This window comes from Notechis scutatus, chromosome 1 (assembly GCF_049901735.1).
Source record: "Notechis scutatus isolate UNSWTSFEM ecotype Mainland chromosome 1, rNotScu1.2, whole genome shotgun sequence".
Taxonomy (NCBI): Eukaryota; Metazoa; Chordata; class Lepidosauria; order Squamata; family Elapidae; genus Notechis; species Notechis scutatus.
In genome coordinates, this window is record NC_142009.1 from 104,247,491 (window position 1) to 104,261,606 (window position 14,116).

At 36.0% G+C, this 14,116-nt stretch overlaps 1 protein-coding gene across 2 annotated transcripts in view; it reads right to left on the reverse strand.

The window, feature by feature from the left end:
* Positions 1–14,116, reverse strand: part of SLC16A10 (solute carrier family 16 member 10) — a 51,321-nt gene that overhangs the window by 17,472 nt on the left and 19,733 nt on the right. The gene's annotated exons all lie outside the window — the stretch shown is intronic.

Here is a 14,116-nt window from a genome sequence, read left to right on the forward strand (position 1 = left end):
GACCTAGCTTTGTACTGTAGCCAATCATAATATCCTATTGTGACTAATTAGAGACTTCTTAGTTTAATAACAGCCCATATAAATGGACAAACAAACAAACAGCACTCATTGATAAAGTACTTGTTTATATTATGACTTAGTAAACCAAGATAAGGTAGAAAGGATTTAGCTAAGCTGTTCTCATTTATAAAAATCACAGAACCAAGTCACAACAGATACAGTATTTCCATATACAAATGTAACTAAGCTATATTGAATTCAGTTTCCCTATTGTATTTTCAAGTTGATTGGTTTCAATCATATAATTACCAGACTTGGACTTCGAAAAATATAAGAACTGGAAAAATATAAGAACTGAAAAACCCACTGATTTCTTGAAAGCATTAAAAACAAGTCTTACAGCTACACTTTGTAAACTTTATAATCAAAAGCTCAAGTAATAAGAAAAGCAGCTATGAACTGCTGCCATATTTGCAGAATGTCTTCCATGAGCCAACATTTAATCAATGATAATTCTAACAGCATCATTTGTAAGCTGGAAAAATACAAGTAATTCAGTGAAGATTCCATGCTGGGTTATTCTGCATAATTATGGTACTAATCAACTTTTTACTGGGCAAATGTTTGAAAGAAAGGATGAATGCTGGGTTCTTATTCAGCACTTGTGTCAGAGAAAGACTGGCTGAGTCAGGGGGAAGAGTCAAGCAGGGAATTAGTCTGGAATCCTTATGTAGGCACAAGAGGGCAAGGTCTTACCCCTCCACACAGACACACTTGGATGCCATTGAACCTTATCTAGTCTTTTCTAATGGCCAGTCTGGGAAGATTCTTGTGAAATAGGCATGAGCAATAAAGTAGCTAATTGAACTCTTCACATATGGATCTCATTGTTCACACTTGATAACCTTCTAATTCATGAGATTCAAATTGTTTTTATTCAATAAAGGCAGGTATATGTTCAGAAAAATAAACAAGGACAACACTATGTTTAAGTATAAACACTTTACAAAAGAAAAGTATCTAAACATTAAATTTAGAGTATCAAAAGAATCAAGAAGATGTGAAATTATTCTTACATATAGTATGAGTTTAAATTTAAGGGACCAAAATTAAAAATAGGAAAGAATAATACTGCACGTATCACAAATTATTGAACATTTCAGGCAAGAAGGCCTTCAAAGTTATATAAATAAAATAACAGAATTCTCATTCATCTCACAAACCCATTTAACTGAAAGGTTTAAGAGACTAATCAATAAACCACACTGATAAAAAATATTTTTCAAATGTTCATTTTTTTCATACTATTTTGATTTTTTTTTAAAAAAAACCCTCTGTAAAAGCTCAAAGTTTTAGATTATACCAGCTTTATAAAACATAGTAATGTGGTTGAAAAATAGATCTGTTAGTATGTAAACATGCAAACATTTTTTTCTATAGATAGGATTTGTGTTTTTTTACAACTGTAAGAAATTCATTTAATCCCTTGATACTACAGGAGAAATTAAATACTATAATCTTATTATTTACAGGAAGAAGTGATCTATATTACCAAAGAACAATATTTTCTTTCCCTTTTTTTTTGTTCATAAATGAACCATCTGTGCAAGCCATAGCAAAGCTAAGGACTTTTCCGCTGCTTAGTTGATAAGTTCTTTACTCAACCTTAAGTCTGCAAAAAAAAAAAAATGAATTGGCATGAAATTGGCTACTTAGCTCTAGTACTTCTCTTGCTTCAGCTTCTTCCTTCTCAAGTCAATTGTCTGAGCTCCCTCTAAATGAGGAGTGACACAAATCTTGCTAGATTTTACCAACTTTTCAGATATCACTGTGGAGAGTATCAGAATACAATATAGGAGGAAATATTATTCATAACTCAGGATGACTTAAGCCTGTCTCACTTATGGGCTGTGCCAGGATGTAAGTAATCTCATTAGAATGCAACAGGAAAAAAAAAGATATTGCTGAGATATGATAAGGTGCACATGGATAAAGAGATCCATAGTTGCAATTTAGGAACACCAATTCAATATTCTAATAAACCTGAGCAAAATCTGACAGCCATAATGCTTAAAAGCAAGGGGGTTCTGACTATCTTGATATGTACTCCTGTATTCCTTGCTCTTAGATATACTGAGAACAAACACCTGGACTTGAAAGCTTATTTCAGAGAATGTTTTCCAAATAAATGTTCTCAGGAATATCATGTCAAAAGTGAATATGACTTCAGCTATAAGCTATTCTGATGTCTTTCAGGAAGAGCTTAATGATCTGGCTCTTCCACCAGAACCTGGGCCCAGATTATTTGTGAACCCTGTGGCATGGTATATGTTCTTACAATTTTACATTCCTTCAATTGGTTGTCTATTATGTATGTGTGTTAATATTTCATTATGTTTCTCACTGATTATATATTCCCTGCAGAGTTGTGTGACAATTAGATGATCTACAATCAACTGATAAATAAACCATTGTCAAAAATCACTGGATTATTTTGCACCAAATGATACTTTCACATTCTAATCTACTTCATGTAACTGTTGTTAAGGTAAAATGGGATCATGCCTCCCAGAACTATTTTGAGAGAATATTAACAAAATAAATTCTGAAGAGCTATTTAGAACTACTTAGAACTACTTACATTAGTAAGACTCAGTCTGTTCTAAAAATGCATTTTTAAATGCCAAAGCAGCACAAAAGAGAAAATTGGAGAAAATCTTTCTATTCATATATGTCTATTTGGTGTACCAAAAGTAGGCCCCATAGACAAATTCAGGCCCCATAGACAATTATATAAATTATATTAAATATTCAAATATTTTCTCCTGAACACATCCTTAGTCGTTTGACTCATGACCTTCAAAAATTCATAAGTACAGTACAGTATAGTTGCATTTTCACTAAAAAAAATGCTATGTTGTAATTGACCTATGGGATCTGATTTTTGCCTGTCTGTCTGTCTATCTATCATCTATCTATTTTATCTCTGTTATTGTGACTCTCTGAAAATTTCACAGAAACTTAAATAGCAGGTTCAGGAAAAAGGTTGGGCATAATGTTCTGTTAATTATCCTACCTGCCTCATATATCTTTGCAGATATATCTTTGAAAGAGAGATGCTCATAATCCACAATAAATTAAAAATGTATAGACACATATTCTATACACAAATACAAATCAATATCATATTTTCTTATTTATATATAAACCAGACAAAATAGAAACAATCCTCCCCCCTCCAAAAAAAAAGAATGATAAAATGTATACTGTCTTATGGGACATGGCTAATAACATTTATGAACTTCAATAGAAGGCTTTCAACCATTTGAAATGCAGTTACCTCTCAGAATGCAAACTACCTTCTAAATAAGTTTTGTGAAATAAAAAAAGGAGTGCCCCATCTTTTATTTTCTCTTTATCTGACTGCCTCTATGTTAACTTGTGGCATATGTGACCTCAACAGCAAGATCTAAATGGCCTTTTATTTATCTCATTCATTCATTCGAGTTGATGCTCAAATCAATAACTTTACACTCCTGCTCTGGAAAAAGTGTTGGAGTTGCATCCTTATACCTTATTTTTGTTTTTTGTTTAAAAAAACAGTCATACACTACCAGCAGTCTTTTGTTAATTTTTATCAAATATTTACCCAGCAAACGGTGGGTAAATATTAAATATACAATAGATATAATGTAGTTTTAATTTTTATCATGTGAGGATTGCATTTGATACAGGACTAAATCAAATGCTTCTGGAGAAAGAACCTTATTTTGTTTTTTTTGCTCAGAGCAAAATAGTCCTATTCAAAAATCAGTCAAGCTGGGTACATGGCATCTCAATAATGCTCAAAATGTAACTATTTTGTTGTTTCAACCCTGAAACAAAACTATCTGAACAAGCATGTTTTGTTTTGGACTTCAAATGTTTGAAACAACTTGCTTGAAAGCTGTTTCCTATGACTCAATACTCAAAATGTCAGTATTTGAAATGGTCAGATTTTGTTCTGAAAGCATGGAATGCACACAAGTCTCCTTTGAGCTTGGAACACCTTAAAAGCTTTGAGCTGAACACATTTTGCATGACTCTGTAGAAGAATAAAGATCTCATCATTCACAAGAGACACCATTTTTTACCAACTTCTTTCCTTTTTCTAAAAAGAACGTGTCTTTAAGTGGTTCTTCCCTTTTCTCATCACAGGTAGGAGATGCAGAAGCTATAAGTCTATTCACTTTCCCTTTTTAAAATATATGAGCTGTTACTTTAATGCCACAATTAAAAAATGCTGGTACTGATGTGGTAAGTACATGAGACAAGGGATTTCATTTAAATGTTTCATCTTGACAGGCAAGATACTGAATAATGTGAATACATAATAGAGAAGGGTACGATTCATTCTTGGGAGAAAAAAGCAGGGTTTGAAGGAAATATAAATAAATATATTGAAATACATACTTTGGCTGCAAAAATATCACCTTGTAGAGAAATAGCCAACACAAAACAATGTTTCTTCCCATATATTTCTACTGAAGCTTTTCATGAAGGCCCTGCTCCAAGCATCCACGCAGACTGAAAAATGTTGGATGGTTTGTTTGGAGCAGGGGATGCAGTGGCTCAGTGGGTTATAATGATGCTGGAGATGGTCTTTGCTCCAGCGGTTTGAACCCTAGCACTGCATGGTGGGGTCAGCATCATGGAAATTCTTAGAAAGCCTCTCTCTAAGTTATTCTAAGAAAATATGTACAAGAAAGTAAATGGTAACTAATAATTATAATATTTGATCTCCACTTTTGCCTGCTGTAGCTGTAAAGACTCTACGGTAATATGGAAACAGATGTTTCCTTCCACCTCTGGAGAGGGAGGGAGGGGGGGGAGAGAGAGAGAGAGGTGAATCACAATTAAAAAGGATTAAATAAAGCAAACATAAATACTGCCAAGCAAAAACTCCTAAGTGCAAAGATATAGCAAATACAATGCTGTTAAAGGGTGGGGGGGAGGGTGGAAGCACTAACCTGCACTGTCAAATTGCAGCAGAAGTTGAAATCTGAAGGAAAATAAATGTAAAGATTAGGAAAGCAAGTAAAGCACATAAGAGTCATGGAAGTTTGGGGCCTTACACATATTAATGTAAAAACCATGATCACACTTTAATGCACAAGTAGCATATTAAATTTGGATAGAGAAAGTTAATGAAAAAGAAGCACAATATGGAGACAAAGAGAACAGAAAAAAGATAGGAGAAAGATGATGGGAGACTTAATTATGGTTGATATTCATAGAGAATAATCCTGAAAATAGTATCATTTGATGCAGATATAATTGAGAAACACAAAATAATGTATTTAAAGCAGTAAGTTGCTGTCAAGGCAAATAAGCAAACAAAAATGGCTCAAAAAGCAGTTAAATAACATAAGCCTGAATTCAATTATAAGTGAATGGGAATATTCGCATAAGTCAACTGATATAAAGGAGCATAAAAAAGCCACAACTGCATTTTGCCCTTGAGGTAACTGTATGGAGAATTTTTCAGTGATGCCATTCAATCCCTGTATATTTGTTTCTTTCAAGTTTGACATTCAAATTATTAACAAAGATATATAGGGGGAAAAAATTACTGATGACATCTATTTAAGCTGACAATAATAGTTGGGGGCATCCTTGTTAATGTTAAAGAAGGTTTCTGCAATTCTCGCCTCAATCTGCAGCTCCCATAGCATATTTTCTGCTATTAATGAACTACTCCACATGCCAAGATGATCTTTTCTAAAGAATTATGAAGTGCATATCCTGACTTAGGCTTATTCTAAACCACATTTACTCAATCACAAGTGAACTTTGGCCTGTTTGGCCTTTGGCCTATGCCTCTTTTTCCAACATCTGATTTTGGGGACATTCTCCCTCAACTACCAATACTCTTCATTTACAATGATTTGCTGTTGTTGTTAGCTGTGAAGTCCTGTCTGACCCTTCGCGACCCCATGGACAACGTTCCTCCAGGCCTTCCTGTCCTCTGCCATCTTCTGGAGTCCATTTAAGCTTATGGCTACTGCTTCAGTTACTCCATTCAGCCACCTCATTCTCTGTCATCCCCTTCTATTGCCCTCAATCTTTCCCAGCATTAGGCTCTTCTCCAGTGAGTCCTTCCTTCTCATTAGATGGTCAAAGTATTTTGAGTTTCAACTTCAGGATCTGGCCTTCTAAAGAGCAATCAGGGTTGATATCCTCTAGGGCTGACTGGTTTGATCATCTTGCAGTCCAAGGGACTCCCATGAGTCTTCTCTAGCACCATAGTTCAAAGGCCTCAATTCTTTGGTTCTCAGCCTGTCTTATGATCCAACTTTCACAGCCATTCATTGCAACTGGGAAAACCATAGCTCTGCTTTTTGGTATGCTGTCTAGATTTGCCATAGCTCTACTCCCCAGGAGCGTCTTTTAATTTCTTGGTTACAGTCCCCATCTGCGATTTACCAGCTACCAAAATAATCATTGTCTTTTAAAGCAGAGGTACAGCTGAAATCAAAACTCTTGAAAACCAGATTTCTATGCTTCTTAAAGTCTACAGTCTACACCCCTTGGCTAGCAAACAACCTTGAGAAAGGACCTGCCAGCTAACAATACAGATTCTCCCCATCTTAGGATGGCTCTGCATTACCTGATGTGACACAGAACCATCCATCTATATACTAATAAACTCTTGTGTCTGTTTCATACTTTGTAATCCTTAGTTGGACGCAATGCTGCATCATACGGTAAAGTTTTGTCAACTAGGGTTTTTCAAATGGGCTAACTTTGAGAATGCTGTGGGAATGAAATTTAGTAATTTTTTGCTGCTTCAGTGCTACTGTGCTGTTGCTATTCAGTGCTACTGCTCTGCTGAAGCAATCAGCTGTAGTCACATGATCCTCATTTTCAATGTTCCCTGACAACTTCCCACAAGTTTGGAAACCTGGAAGGAGCTGATATGACTGCCAACACTAGTTGCCACCTTCCCACTAGCAAAGTTTATGAGAAGCTTGCAAAGAGTACTCCATTGACCTCTAGCCCACTCCCTTGCTTCCTCCCCAACCTAGCAGCAGCCACTGCTTATTGGAAAGAGGAGGGAAGGAGAGGGAGGGAGGGAAGAAGGAAGGAAGGATTTATAAGGTGACTGCCAGCTTCCCCTAAGGGAAATCAATAGGGTAACTGACAGAAAATCAGTAGTCACTCCTACTGATTTTAATTTATTTTTTTTGTCCACCCATAATCATTCTATGTCTGTTCAAGTAAGAAGATATTTCTGCAACAATGACCCAATGGGTCACTGCTTGCCTGCTGAAAACTATAGTTGATCCTTTCTGAGCTTTGAGGGAAGCCAGAACAGGGGCTGTCTTCATTGAGGAGACCAAAATGTCTGTCAGATTTCCTGCCAGTTGCTCTGCACATTATTGAGATCCAGTGTATTTGACTAGGGAACAATGGTTCACTTCAAGCATATATCACATCAAGTTGCCCTCTAGTTAGACATTTTAACTAATTTTTATGATAATCTACTGATGAACAGCAGAAGTTATTCATTATTAAGAAATAAATTGTTCATTATTATCTATCAATAAGTAACTGACACTCCAATCTGTAGAGATTAAGATGAGGACTAGATAAAGCACAGATGAGGTTTTTCTGACCTGGTCTTTCCATCCAAAAATGATAGCTCTGAATTGGTATTTTCATCGGGACATCTAGAAGGAAGAAGGTGCTTCTTGTCTGCTCTATTATAGTTTACATTAGTTTTATTCTTGTGTTTGCAATTTTCAATAAAATTGTATTTTCAAAAATAGAAGAAAGAAAATGGGCAAAAGTCTGTTTTACAAAAACACATTCCTCCAAAAATCAACTTGAACTAGATAATTCTAGTCCTGTTTTCCAATCTGAATGGGCCTTAGTACAATCATATGAAATGACATTTTTATTGTAAAGAATAGGCACTGGTAAGTTAGCATTATTTTGTATCATATATCACTTTTTATCAAAAGCACTCTGCCAATAAAGAATTCTATTCTATTCTATTCTATTCTATTCTATTCTATTCTATTCTATTCTATTCTATTCTATTCTATTCTAATAAAGACATTGAAAACTTTAGTCTAATGTAAAAAAATCTATCTACATATTACATTATTTCCCTTTGGGTATCCAATATTATAGAGTGTGAGTTAAGATAATTTAAATGAATTAATCATGAAATATAAGAAAAAGTGCAATTAAACCCCCTTTAAACCAATATCTTTCACTATACACCATCTATCTTCATTACCATCCTTATTTCCACCACATCACAGACTGAATTATATGTTGTCTTTTGTTCTTTAAACTCACTTCCCTACCTAGTTTTGTTTGTTTCTTTGTTTTTAAGAAGCTGATCTATTCTATTCTCCTGCAATATAAGGGAAGGTGTATATTGCATTTGTAGTTTAATCCTGATTATCTATGACCAAACCAGTGGTGGAATTCAATTTTTTTTACTATTGGTTCTGTGGGCGTGGCTTGGAGGGCATGGCAGGGGAAGGATACTGTAAAATCTCCAGTCAGACGTGGTATTTGCTAGTTTTCTGAACCACTCAAAATTTCTGCTACCAGTTCTCTAGAACTGGTCAGAACCTGCTGAATACCACCTCTGGACCAAACCACCAATGGGCTTTTATACTTGCCATTTATTTTTTGCATTTTATTCATATTCATTCACTATTCATTCATTCGCAATACATTTTATTATAAACACTTAAATATTTCTATTCCCACTACATTACACCAGTGCTTATATTCTTCTTCTGAAAGGCCCAATCGCTTTTTCTGTACTCTCCTGTCTGATCCCCACTCATTCATTTATGTAATCTAACAGAATAATTTTTCACTATTTTTTGCTAGATTGCATCCATTCAGAATGTTGCACATTTTCTCCAAACTCATCACTTTTTCTTCCATTCACTAGAAGGTAACATGCATCGGTTTGTTGATTCCAACTTGTATGTCATACATGTGACATATAATTTAGAGGCAGCTATTGAAAATTCTCACTTTCAAAATTAACTTACTAAAACTATAACTGGCCCAATCAATCTTGCCAATCTTGACTTGGCCTCTACAGAGTCAAATTAAAAATATATCAGCTACCCTTATTCTGAATTTGTGCCTGATCTGAGTGCCTATTCTATAAGTTGTTGCACCATTTTTCCAAACTTTTGAGATCTCATATCATGTTCACATAATATCTGAGAGATATCCGTATGCCTGCCCTCAGTTCAGAATTATTTCCATGGTGCCACAAAGTTGCTTCAAGGGAATCCAAGAAAATGCACCTAAAACCATTCTTCCCAAATTTACTTCTTTTGTCAACTAAATCAGTGTAATCTTTTTTTAAAAAAAGGTGTTGTTGTGCATGAAGAAAAAACCTAAGTTATTGCCTGCACAGAACAAGAAAAACAAATGGAAAAATTTTAAAAGGCAAGGACATTGAAATCAGGAAACTCTCTTCCTGTGACCAGTTGCAAACTTATATTGTTCAAGCAAATCTAACAATTATTCGGCATCAAGTTTCCCCACCTCAAATTTCTGGGCTTCAGAAATCACCAAACAAGTTCTCTGAAGAAGTACAGGTAGTCCTTTAGTTGCGACCACAACTGAGCTCAAAATTTCTGTTGCTAAGCAAAAGGGTTAATTTTGCCCCATTTTATCACCTTTCTTGCCACAGTTGTTAAATGAATCATTGCAGTTAATTTAGTAGCACAGATCTTAAATGAATCTTGCTTCCCCATTGGCTTTGCTTGTCAGAAGGTCACAAAAAGGGATCACATGTCCCATGTAAAAGAGAACACCGCTGACAATGCTGCTGCCCTACAAAGTGACCTTGACTATGTGTCAGAATGGTTGCATAATTGGCAACTCCAAATTTCAACTGTCCTACACATTGGCAATGAAAATCAGAACACCAAATACAAGTTGGGCAGAAACAATCTCATAGACGACCCTCACTCTGTCAAGGACCTAGGAGTATTCATCTCAAACTAACTAAGCCCCAGAGCTCACTTGTAACAACATTGTCAAAAATCTTATTTTGCAAAGCTTCTTCTCTGGTAACATTTAAATGCTAACTAGGGCAGACCAGTGGTGAATTCAAATTTTTTTACTACCAGTTCTGTGGGCGTGGCTTGGTGGGTGGCTGTAAAATCTCCAGTCAGAGATGGTATTTGCTGGTTCTCCGAACTACTCAAAATTTCCGCTACTGGAATACAGCTCATCCGCCTGGAACCCACACTGGGGACATTAACACAATTGAGCGGGTTCAGAGGTATTTCTCAAGAAAAATACTCCACTCCTCTACTCACAATAGAATTCCCTATGCCTCTAGGCTTGAAATTTTGGGCTTGGACAATCTGGAACTGGGCCACCTGTGGTCCGATCTAAGCATAGTACACAAAATTGTCTGCTACAATGTCTTGCCTGTCAATGACTTTCAGCTTCAACCACAATAATACACGGGCAAACAATCGATACAAACTCAAGATAAACTGCTTCAAACTCGATTGCAGAAAATTTGACTTCAGCAACAGAGTGGTCAACACCTGGAATGCTCTACTGATTCCATTGTTACAGCCTCAAACCCTCACAGCTTCAATCTCAAACTGTCTACCGTGCACCTCACTCTATTCCTAAGACGTCCATAAAGGGGACATACATAAGTGCACTAGCGTGCCTACACTCCCTGTCTTACTGTCCCCATTTATCTGTATTTACTTCCTTTGTTCGTGTTTATGTTCATATCTATACTTGTTATCTTGTACATATTTGACAAACAAATAAAATAAATTAATAAAAATAAAATAGAATACTGCAACTCCCATAAATATGAGTCAGTTGCCAAATGTCCAAATTTTGATCACATGACCGTGGGGGGAGCTGTAATGGTCATAAGTTTGAAAAAAGGTCATAAGTCACTTTTTTCAGTGTCATAATTTTCAACAGTCACCAAATGAATAGTTCTAAGTCAAGGACTACTATAACGTCAGCAAGATCAGACTATAGTTATCACATTTATCAGGCATTAAAAGCATCAATTAAAATTTCAAGGTTTTCATATATATTTTTTGAAAATTTTATTTGGGTTTTCACAAAAACAAAATACAAATAAAACATCTTTTTTGAAAATAGCATGGTCCCAGGTTATCACTTCTTCATACAGACACAAAACTCAATTTCATGCTCATTTTTATATTCTATTCCATATCTTATTACCATTTTATATTTTCTACATAGTTTTTCCCCTCTTTTAATTTTCTCAACTTTGCTTTAATTATCTCATCTCAATTCAAATCATTATATTTATACTTTTGTCTGTCCTGTTTCAATTTCACATTATCTTTTCTTATTAAGCAATTTTTTCCCTGTAGTTACCAATTAGAGTATGACACCTTCATATCCTTTAATTTTATCTTTTCAAACTCTTATTTAAGCTTCAATATATACCTTTAAGATTATAGCATTCAATATAATACATAACTTCAAATCGAGTTCTGCTTGGTACATTCTTAAAATAGAGACTATATTCTTAAAAAGAAAAAATTATATATATATATATGTAAATAAAACACACATTCCATTCCAATTCAATTCTATCATTAATATGCATTAAAATCTTAACATCTTTAACATTTCTTTTCAATTAAATATCATACTTCCTTGGAAACACTTATAAACTTTCCATAGTTAATTCTTTTTTTTCCATATTTCTCACTTATATTTTATAAATCATTACTAATAATTAAAAATGTTCCCTTTTAATTCTCTCAATCATTTTAATTCATTTATTTATTAACAAACATCCCACTACATTACAGTAAATATTTTATCCATCATCATATTTTCTAAAATTATTTCTATTTGTAATATAACAATGCTATCTTATGTACCTTTGCAGAATCCCTTTTGCAATTAAATTTTCACCCATTATCTCTAAACAAACTTATGGTTACAATCCTTATATCTTTTCTCTGTTTCTCCATTTCTTGTTTCTGTTTTTACAACTTCTTTTCCTTGCCTTCTTCCCCCTCTTCTTCTCCCTCCCCTTTTTACCCCCTCGTCTCTCTACTTCTAACTCTCTCATCTGTAATCCCTCTTCTGTTGCTTTCTAATATTATACTTATCTTTCAAATTGTTCTTCTTTTTGGTTGTTTTTTCTAGTCTTAAACCCTTCACTCTCTTTCCCCCCCTTTTCTTTTTTCCCCCCACTTAAAATTATTTGATCATTAAAGATGGCTTCTTCTTTGTCCCAATCTTCTTGTTCTGCAAGCGTTTCTTGTTGCTTCTCATAGTTCCAGATCTCCATTTCTAAGAATTGAAACATGAAGCCAAAAGAACTTCTCCCTTCTTGTGCATCTTCTTTCCATTTTTTAAGTTCCGTTTTCAGTTCTTCTAAGAGTGATATCATTTTTAAAACTTTTAAACAACCACCTGGTTAATTTTAGTCATCTAGATGCAAAAACCAAAAATCACCAAATAATCCAAATAATCCAAGGCTGTTTCTACTTGCTTCTTTTTTCCACTTTCTCTTCCTGGGGTTCTATTATTTTGTTACCAAGTTTCAATTAAAATGTATCTTTGAGGAATCTTGTTAAAATTTCACTGTAAGTTCCTTTTAATTACAGTTCCATTCCTTAATTCCAGGCAGTCTCCTCCATTTTTCCAGATCCTGCCCTTTTATTCTTTTTTTTTCCTCCTTTCCTGCTTTTAAAAACTTTTAAATGTCCAGAAATCTTTATTATCCCTTTGGCTTTTATTTTCAGCTTAGATGCCTATTAATGTCAGTGGATTTTTTTTCAATTTCTTGCTTAAGTCTCTTAGCAATCAGTATAAGGAAGGGAAGAAAAAAACCCTAATCCTTTCCCTTCTCTCTCTCCTTTGCAGCTTCAAAATCTTCTTTGGGAACAATGTTGTTAAGTTTAAATTCCAGGGTACCTTATTTGTTGCTTTTGCTGTTTGACCCTGTCAACCAAAATTTTCTCTTATCTTCCTCCTGCACATTCTTTTCCGGTCGAGTTCTTCTTTGTGGTAGCCATTTCTGACCACCACTACAACCGCCTTCGGGAAAGGGAGTAATGGCCAGCTGGGGAGGAGAGATGCGGCTCTCCTCAACCCTGCAGGCAGTCTCCCCCCTCTTCACCACCTCTACGGGGTGGCTTAGCCCCAAAACCAGCCGGCTCGGGCGCTTCAGCGGCGAGCATGGATCGAAGCCTTGAGAGATGAGGTTTCGGTCTGTCGCCGAAGAAGCTCAAACCGGAAGATCCCAGGGTTTTCATATTTTTTTTATCAAGCATGAAAACACCTTAAATTGAGGAGTCCAATCTCCTGCTCTCTTTGTTTTTCTCAGTATTCATTGTCAGCAGAAATACAATAATAGAGATGGCCCAATGGATTCCTTTTCCTCGCTCTAGCTTACCCAAGGTGATGTGAAGGGGTGGGTGGGAAGGGGAAGCTAAGAAAAACTGAATACAGTAGAGTAAAAAGATGCGGAGAAAGAAGTGTAATACAAAGCAAGAGAGAGACAACAAAGAACTACATGAATACTAAAATATGTATAGTTTCAGTTACATCTATAAGCTTCCAGTTCTATTGTGCTACATGGGGGATGCACAAATTTAAATTTTCCTTCTCACATAACATACAGCCAGAAAACTAGAAATTTTGAAATTATCAAAAATATTTTCCTAATATAAAGTAGAAATGAAAAAGATATAATAGATTTTCTATAAAAACAAACAAACCAAGGAGTTGTTTCAGAAATGTAAACACACCGCCAGATAGACCCGAGACTGGGACCCCCCCCCCAACTTTCCACCCAAAACTAACCCCCCACGGCGGCCCGGCCGCCCTGCTTTGTGCAGCCCAGAGGGCCGGGGCCATCGGGCCCCCCGCCCCCCCCTTGCCCCGCCTCCTTGCCGCTTTTACCCCCCCACCCCAGCCCACCCAACGGGGCCCCGGCCCCTCCCCCACCCCCCCGCCGCTCGACGCCGCCCCTCGCCCCCACCAGCCAGCCCCCCCCCCCGCCGCGGGAGCGGGCAGCCCCCAGCCCGCCCCGCCTTGGCCGGGCCCC